Source organism: Pseudophryne corroboree, chromosome 5, assembly GCF_028390025.1.
Source record: "Pseudophryne corroboree isolate aPseCor3 chromosome 5, aPseCor3.hap2, whole genome shotgun sequence".
In the NCBI taxonomy this organism is placed as follows: domain Eukaryota; kingdom Metazoa; phylum Chordata; class Amphibia; order Anura; family Myobatrachidae; genus Pseudophryne; species Pseudophryne corroboree.
Genome location: NC_086448.1, coordinates 602,467,409 through 602,476,822, shown reverse-complemented (window position 1 = coordinate 602,476,822; position 9,414 = coordinate 602,467,409).

Sequence of the window (9,414 nt, the reverse complement as noted above, 5' to 3'; positions counted from 1 at the left end):
CACACTTCATAGCAGCGGTCACTGAGGGTGCAGGGCGCTGGGGGGGGGGCGCCCTGGGCAGCAATGATAGTACCTTATTCTGGCTAAAAATACATCACATATAGCCCCTGGGGGCTATATGGATGTATTTAACCCCTGCCAGGTCTCAGAAAAACGGGAGAAGAAGCCCGCCGAAAAGGGGGCGGGGCCTATTCTCCTCAGCACACAGCGCCATTTTCCCTCACCGAAATGCTGGTGGGAAGGCTCCCAGGCTCTCCCCTGCACTGCACTACAGAAACAGGGTTAAAACAGAGAGGGGGGGCACTTATTTGGCGATATGACTATATATATTAAAATGCTATAAGGGAAAAACACTTATATAAAGGTTGTCCCTGTATAATTATAGCGTTTTTGGTGTGTGCTGGCAAACTCTCCCTCTGTCTCCCCAAAGGGCTAGTGGGGTCCTGTCCTCTATCAGAGCATTCCCTGTGTGTGTGCTGTGTGTCGGTACGTGTGTGTCGACATGTATGAGGACGATGTTGGTGAGGAGGCGGAGCAATTGCCTGTAATGGTGATGTCACTCTCTAGGGAGTCGACACCGGAATGGATGGCTTATTTAAGGAATTACGTGATAATGTCAACACGCTGCAAGGTCGGTTGACGACATGAGACGGCCGGCAAACCAATTAGTACCTGTCCAGGCGTCTCAAACACCGTCAGGAGCGTTAAAACGTCCTTTTACCTCAGTCGGTCGACACGGACACTGACTCCAGTGTCGACGGTGAAGAAACAAACGTATTTTCCTTTAGGGCCACACGTTACTTGTTAAGGGCAATGAAGGAGGTGTTACATATTTCTGATACTACAAGTACCACAAAAAAGGGTATTATGTGGAGTGTGAAAAAACTACCTGTAGTTTTTCCTGAATCAGATAAATTAAATGAAGTGTGTGATGATGCGTGGGTTTCCCCCGATAGAAAATTATTGGCGGTAAACCCTTTCCCGCCAGAAGTTAGGGCGCGTTGGGAAACACCCCTTAGGGTGGATAAGGCGCTCACACGCTTATCAAAACAAGTGGCGGTACCGTCTCCAGATAGGGCCGCCCTCAAGGAGCCAGCTGATAGGAGGCTGGAAAATATCCTAAAAAGTATATACACACATACTGGTGTTATACTGCGACCAGCGATCGCCTCAGCCTGGATGTGCAGCGCTGGGGTGGCTTGGTCGGATTCCCTGACTGAAAATATTGATACCCTTGACAGGGACAGTATTTTATTGACTATAGAGCATTTAAAGGATGCATTTCTATATATGCGAGATGCACAGAGGGATATTTGCACTCTGGCATCAAGAGTAAGTGCGATGTCCATATCTGCCAGAAGTTGTTTATGGACACGACAGTGGTCAGGTGATGCAGATTCCAAACGGCACATGGAAGTATTGCCGTATAAAGGAGAAAAAGACAACGTCTTTTCAGCCTCAGTCCTTTCGTCCCCATAAGGGCAAGCGGGCAAAAGGCCAGTCATATCTGCCATGGGATAGAGGAAAGGGAAGAAGACTGCAGCAGGCAGTCCATTCCCAGAAACAGAAGCCCTCCACCGCTTCTGCCAAGTCCTCAGCATGACGCTGGGGCCGTACAAGCGGACTCAGGTGCGGTGGGGGGGTCGTCTCAAGAGTTTCAGCACGCAGTGGGCTCACTCGCAAGTGGACCCCTGGATCCTACAAGTAGTATCCCAGGGGTACAGATTAGAAATTCGAGACGTCTCCACCTCGCAGGTTCCTGAAGTCTGCTTTACCAACGTCTCCCTCTGACAGGGAGGCAGTAGTGGAAACAATTCACAAGCTGTATTCCCAGCAGGTGATAATCAAAGTACCCCTCCTACAACAAGGAAAGGGGTATTATTCCACACTATATTGTGGTACTGAAGCCAGACGGCTCGGTTAGACCTATTCTAAATCTGAAATATTTGAACACTTACATACAAAGGTTCAAATCAAGATGGAGTCACTCAGAGCAGTGATAGCGAACCAGGAAGAAGGGGACTATATGGTGTCCCGGGACATCAGGCATGCTTACCTCCATGTCCCAATTTGCCCTTCTCACAAAGGGTACCTCAGGTTCGTGGTACAGAACTGTCACTATCAGTTTCAGACGCTGCCGGTTGGATTGTCCACGGCACCCCGGGTCCTTACCAAGGTAATGGCCGAAATGATGATTCTTCTTCAAAGAAAATGGACGATCTCCTGATAGGGGCAAGGTCCAGAGAACAGTTGGAGGTCGGAGTAGCACTATCTCAAGTAGTTCTACGACAGCACGGGTGGATTCTAAATATTCCAAAACCGCAGCTGTTTCCGACGACACGTCTGCTGTTCCTAGGGATGATTCTGGACACAGTCCAGAAAAAGGTGTTTCTCCCGGAGAAGAAAGCCAGGGAGTTATCCGAGCTAGTCAGGAACCTCCTAAAACCAGGAAAAGTGTCAGTGCATCATTGCACAAGGGTCCTGGGAAAAATGGTGGCTTCTTACGAAGCGATTCCATTCGGTAGATTTCACGCAAGAACTTTTCAGTGGGATCTGCTGGAAAAATGGTCTGGATCGCATCTTCAGATGCATCAGCGGATAACCCTGTCTCCAAGGACAAGGGTGTTTCTTCTGCGGTGGCTGCAGAGTGCTCATCTACTAAAGGGCCGCAGATTCGGCATTCAGGACTGGGTCCTGGTGACCACGGATGCCAGCCTGAGAGGCTGGGGAGCAGTCACACAGGGAAAAAAATTTCCAGGGAGTGTGATCAAGTCTGGAGACTTCTCTCCACATAAATATACTGGAGCTAAGGGCAATTTACAATGTTCTAAGCTTAGCAAGACCTCTGCTTCAAGGTCAGCCGGTATTGATCCAGTGGGACAACATCACGGCAGTCGCCTACGTAAACAGACAGGGCGGCACAAGAAGCAGGAGGGAAATGGCAGAAACTGCAAGGATTCTTCGCTGGGCGAAAAATCATGTGATAGCACTGTCAGCAGTGTTCATTCCGGGAGTGGACAACTGGGAAGCAGACTTCCTCAGCAGGCACGACCTCCACCCGGGAGAGTGGGGACTTCATCGGGAAGTATTCCACATGATTGTGAACCGTTGGGAAAGACCAAAGGTGGACATGATGGCGTCCCGCCTGAACAAAAAACTGGACAGGTATTGCGCCAGGTCAAGAGACCCTCAAGCAATAGCTGTGGACGTTCTGGTAACACCGTGGGTGTACCAGTCGGTGTATGTGTTCCCTCCTCTGCTTCTCATAACCAAGGTACTGAGAATTATAAGACGTAGAGGAGTAAGAACTATACTCGTGGCTCCGGATTGGCCAAGAAGGACGTGGCACCCGGAACTTCAAGAAATGCTCACAGAGGACTCATGGCCTCTGCCGCTAAGAAGGGACTTGCTTCAGCAAGTACCAGGTCTGTTCCAAGACTTACCGCGGCTGCGTTTGACGGCATGGCGGTGGAACGCCAGATCCTAAGGGAAAAAGGCATTCCGGAAGAGGTCATTCCTACCCTGGTCAAAGCCAGGAAGGAGGTGACCGCAAAACATTATCACCACATGTGGCGAAAATATGTTGCGTGGTGTGAGGCCAGGAAGGCCCCACGAAGAAATTTCAACTCGGTCGATTCCTGCATTTCCTGCAAACAGGAGTGTCTATGGGCCTCAAATTGGGGTCCATTAAGGTTCAAATTTCGGCCCTGTCAATTTTCTTCCAGAAAGAATTGGCTTCAGTTCCTGAAGTCCAGAAGTTTGTCAAGGGAGTATTGCATATACAACCCCCTTTTTGTGCCTCCAGTGGCACTGTGGGATCTCAACGTAGTTCTGGGATTCCTCAAATCACATTTTAAACCGCTCAAATCTGTGGATTTGAAATATCTCACATAAAAAGTGACCATGCTATTGGCCCTGGCCTCGGCCAGGCGAGTGTCAGAATTGGCGGCTTTGTCTCACAAAAGCCATATCTGATTGTCCATTCGGACAGGGCAGAGCTGCGGACTCGTCCCCAGTTTCTTCCTAAGGTGGTGTCAGCGTTTCACCTGAACCAGCTTTTTGTGGTACCTGCGGCTACTAGGGACTTGGAGGACTCCAAGTTGCTAGATGTTGTCAGGGCCCTGAAAATATAGGTTTCCAGGACGGCTGGAGTCAGGAAAACTGACTCGCTGTTATCCTGTATGCACCCAACAAACTGGGTGCTCTTGCTTCTAAGCAGACGATTGCTCGTTGGATTTGTAGCACATTTCAACTTGCACATTCTGTGGCAGGCCTGCCACAGCCTAAATCTGTCAAGGCCCATTCCACAAAGAAGGTGGGCTCATCCTGGGCGGCTGCCCGAGGGGTCTCGGCATTACAACTCTGTCGAGCAGCTACGTGGTCGGGGGAGAACACGTTTGTAAAATTCTACAAATTTGATAGCCTGGCTAAAGAGGACCTGGAGTTCTCTCATTCGGTGCTGCAGAGTCATCCGCACTCTCCCGCCCGTTTGGGAGCTTTGGTATAATCCCCATGGTCCTGACGGAGTCCCCAGCATCCACTAGGACGTCAGAGAAAATAAGATTTTACTTACCGATAAATCTATTTCTCGTAGTCCGTAGTGGATGCTGGGCGCCCATCCCAAGTGCGGATTGTCTGCAATACTTGTACATAGTTATTGTTACAAAAATCGGGTTATTATTGTTGTGAGCCATCTTTTCAGAGGCTCCGCTGTTATCATGCTGTTAACTGGGTTCAGATCACAGGTTGTACAGTGTGATTGGTGTGGCTGGTATGAGTCTTACCCGGGATTCAAAATCCTTCCTTATTGTGTACGCTCGTCCGGGCACAGTATCCTAACTGAGGCTTGGAGGAGGGTCATAGGGGGAGGAGCCAGTGCACACCACCTGATCCTAAAGCTTTTACTTTTGTGCCCTGTCTCCTGCGGAGCCGCTATTCCCCCTGGTCCTGACGGAGTCCCCAGCATCCACTACGGACTACGAGAAATAGATTTATCGGTAAGTAAAATCTTATTTTTTTGGACCTAGAACAAACCATAAGATCCACAGAATAGACTGAAGCTGGGTACTCATCAGAACAATGTGTGCACCAGATAACTGCATGACCGATATAACATACACAATGAATGATATATTGTTCACAATTGCATTTATAACGCATGCCGTCGCTGGCAGGATCGGCCCATTGGGCCGTATACACTAGACGATATGGCCGATATATTGCTCTATTGGGGTGCCTTGAGGACCGCATTTGAGAACCTCTGGTCTGATGTGTACCCATCATTAGGCTTCTGTTCATTATATCCCATTGCCCTGTCGGCATGCTTTGTCAATAGGAGCAGTTTCAAACCACACAAAGTAATCACATATACAGTGGCGGTTCTCAAACGCTGTCCTCAAGGCACCGCAATGGTCCAGGTTTCAAATATTGCTATGGCTAAGCACACATGGTTAAAGCAAATTGACTGAGGTACTAATTATGTCACCTGAAGCCAAGCATGGATATACTTAAAATTTGGAATGTTGGGGTGCCCCAAGGACCACATTTAAGAACCTCTGAACTAGTAAGTAGCACAGCTTTAAAGCAAAATGCATTTAAATAGGAAATAAACCACAAATTTACCATTCACAAATATCAAAGGCTGAATAATATACATGAAATAAACATCAGATTCCAAGGTAGACTCAGGTTTAGTGTGAATGCAACCGACTTGAGAATTTGCCGGGTTTTTGGTGTAGCGTGAATGGGTGTCTCAGACCTGAGAAATTCCAGGGTCTTATGTCTGAAAGGGGTATTTAAGCAGCAATAAGGTACACTTATTTTTGGAAATGTCTCTCGACACCCTATAGCTGGGACTGTGCAGCAAGAAGTCATTTGTATCACCTGAAATGCAAACAGTTCTTGTTATTGTATAGAATAAATATGCAATAAACATGCAAAGTCAATGTGTAAATTTGTTAATGACAAATATCCATGAGTATCGTTTGCTCAGTGTGTTAACTCCACTCTCACCGGTGAGATGGATGAGAACTATAATGAAACAGAGGATTAATGCAGGTAAAAGGGGTGGAGACACTGTGTAATAAACTAACACACACAAAAGCATATTAAAGCTAGTTAACCACATGTGCAATGGAGGATGTACCCAGTGCTTGCACTGGAGGAGGAGCCAGTTGACGACACTGCATTGACCCTCTTGTGATCACTTGCAGTGAATGTGAGTAAAAGCACGTAGCAGCAGTAAATATACATAAGATAACTGTAATGTGCACTCACAATCCTGTGTAAGCAATGCATTCCTGGCAGTTGTGATATCTATAGCTCAACAGCTGCAGTGTAATGCAACCAGTGTCAGGAAGACCATTATTATGTTTTGACGAGATTGTTGTATTAGAAATGGTGAAAATAAATTAAAAAGGGTCTTTCTTGAACATAAACGCTCAACTTGGAAGCCATTATAAACAGGAGGGGGACATTCACATAAATTATAATGATACCCAAGATGAATAAACACAATACTGAGTAAGTAGGTTAGCATTTACACAGCTTTAACAGGCAAATCTTGTACTTTTAAGGTGCATGCAGATGGTGAGATATTGACTTTGCGATTTCCCTTGAACTCCCTGGAGCCCAGAACCACCTATTTTGACTATACAATGTACTAGATTGTACACAATATAGTAAAAATTGCCTTGCCTGCAGTGTCTTTTTCTTGAGATACCGACCCCGGGGGAACGTGCATCGGTATCGCAAGCTATGTACACACGGTGCGATATGTGCTAACTTTCCTTACGATTTTGACTATATAGTCAAAATTGTAAGAAAACATTGCTCCGGGTGTATGCGCCTTAAGAGTGAAGATTGCAGCCCCAAAGCAGAAAATTATTCTGGGGATAGGCGATATATAGATATACCTAAAGTGTGGCATCTTCAGAGGGAATCACAACCTTCTTAAGAAGAAGGTGTGATAGGTGATGAAAAAATTAGGAACATATAATTATGCAGAAAAGTATATAATAAATATATCAATATATAAATGGTATACTTATCAGAGATGCTGTGCCTTGTGTCCTAGGTCCTGTACACAGGACCTGGACCACCTGCTTAGATGCGCGTTTCACCAAGGGTTTGGCCTGTTCACCCTGCTTTTTCCTACCAGCCCCTGGCTCCCTCTCCGCTATACCCTACCTCTAGCGACCCGGTTAACAAGTCCATGGCAGGAGCAAGGAGAGGGTGAAGCAAGACCGGCACACGCAAACACAACCACAGGAAAGCGTTCAGAGAACCGATACATAGGAACAAACAGTCAGGGTGGGTGCCCGCTATGGACTTGAAAAAAATAATTGAAACAAAATCTGTGATAAATGCTAATTTTACACGGCCGCGATAACACATGGATTCGGGGACTTATCCCAGGTCCTGTGTTTTTCACATAATAGCAGGTAAATTCTACCCGGAAAAAAAAGGAGCATTAATTAAATTGCCCAATAAAAACATTGTAAAAAAGCCTGTTTTTTTCTATGTGAAATTGACTGCAATCAATTGAATTCACCCCTAAATGTGAGTTATGTCAGAACTCTCTGGGAATAAAATCTGGTGGGATGGGTCAGAAGTCATGCTATAAAGGTGACATCATTTTTAACTTTTCAAAGGCAGGTATTGCGTAGTGTAGTGCAGGTCTGGCCAGCCTGTGGCTCTCCAGCATATTGAAACTTCACATCCCAGCATGCCCAGCCACAGTTTCAGCGTTCCCTAATAGCAAAACTGCTGCAGGGCATACCGGGACTTGTAGTTTCACAACGGCTGGAGAGCCACAGGTTGGCCTGGCCTGGTCTAGTGAATTTCATATTTTTTTCAGGACAGGTAAGGCTTCCTCTGAAAGCGAAGGAAATAATTTAATGTTAATAGTAATGAATCTAAGGAGATGCTTCCAGGTCTCCACTGGTGGTAGGTTAACAGTAACTTGGAATTTTCCAGTTCAGATGACATAAGACACTCTTGTGTTCAGTTTGCTACAACTATTAGTACTGACAGACAGTGAAAAAATACAGCTCATTATAGCAGACTGGGGATCCCAAGCTATTGCAAGGTCACAGGATTCCCTGCTATTAACATGGAATCCCAGGTTGTTGCCCATTTGGACACTATGTACATTGATCAGGTTTGTCAAGCAATTTAAGTAATAGATGCTTCATTTCATGTGGAGAACTGAAGGTCATGCTCAAAACTCAGAACCCCTAAACATTTGCTGTATTTGCTGTACATGTGATATCAGACACTATTGTGGCTTCACTAGGAAGTCTTTTGCAGACACAGGAGTGGTGTGCTATCTTATATTACACAGCTCTTTCAGTGGTGGAAAAGCCAAAAAAAATCACATCATTATATTATATTATATATATATATATATACACATATACATATACACACACACACACACACCATAATTGTGGATTTTCTGTAATATTTTGATTGCAGAGATTTTTATTTAACTGTTATTAGCATGGTATTTTCTGAGATATAGAAAATTTACCATGTAGAATGTTCTGACATTGAAAAGTCAATTGTTATCATGGCCCGATCTTCAGTCTAAAGTGACAGGAACTAAACCCAACTAAAACCAACAGGCGTGATTGTGAAAAGTGACAAAAATGTCACTTTTCACTCATTTGTGCTCTCCACTCCTGGAGGATGCAAGTTAAGATGCCAGCATTGGCAGCTGATTGCGCCCGTCTGGAGCAACAATTGAATAGCTCTATCGGGTGCACAGGAGAGACAGTTGCTGGTGCTGACAATTTAATTCCCCCCACAGAATATAAATTAGTAAATGGTCACTAATTTCCTAAGTACAAATCACATATATTGGATTATTAGTCTATAGACTACAATTGTGTCATGGTTTCATACATTATAAATGCATTTGTATGTATTTTTTTTTAAGTTGCATTTCTTTATTAACTCTCTGGCAAAGAATGTTTTTAATGAGATAATATGGCACCACTTGTGTATTTGCAGTTTTGATGTTATTTGTTTCACATGTCAAATAGTCATCTTGTTCTGCCCTCTTACTATGCTCTTCTTGTTGGCTTCCTTTAGAGATATAATAAAGTTGCAGAAAATGTAAAACTATGTAATATGCGCAGAGAGACAGAGGTGACCAAGCTCAGATCTAAATTGTGATGTAAACAGAACGCTGTCCAGTATTTGTGGGCTACATGCATTACACCATCTCAGAATCGTCCCCAAAATGTTTCCACAGTTTGACAGAACCCCTGAAATGTAAAGGCATTAACACTTTTACTTTCCCTATCTGTATACATAAAAAATCTGGAAAATAGTTATTTTGCAGGTCTTAACGCAATATCTACAAAGATGAAAAACAACTTTAGGAAAATAAACCTGTCAGGAGAGTGC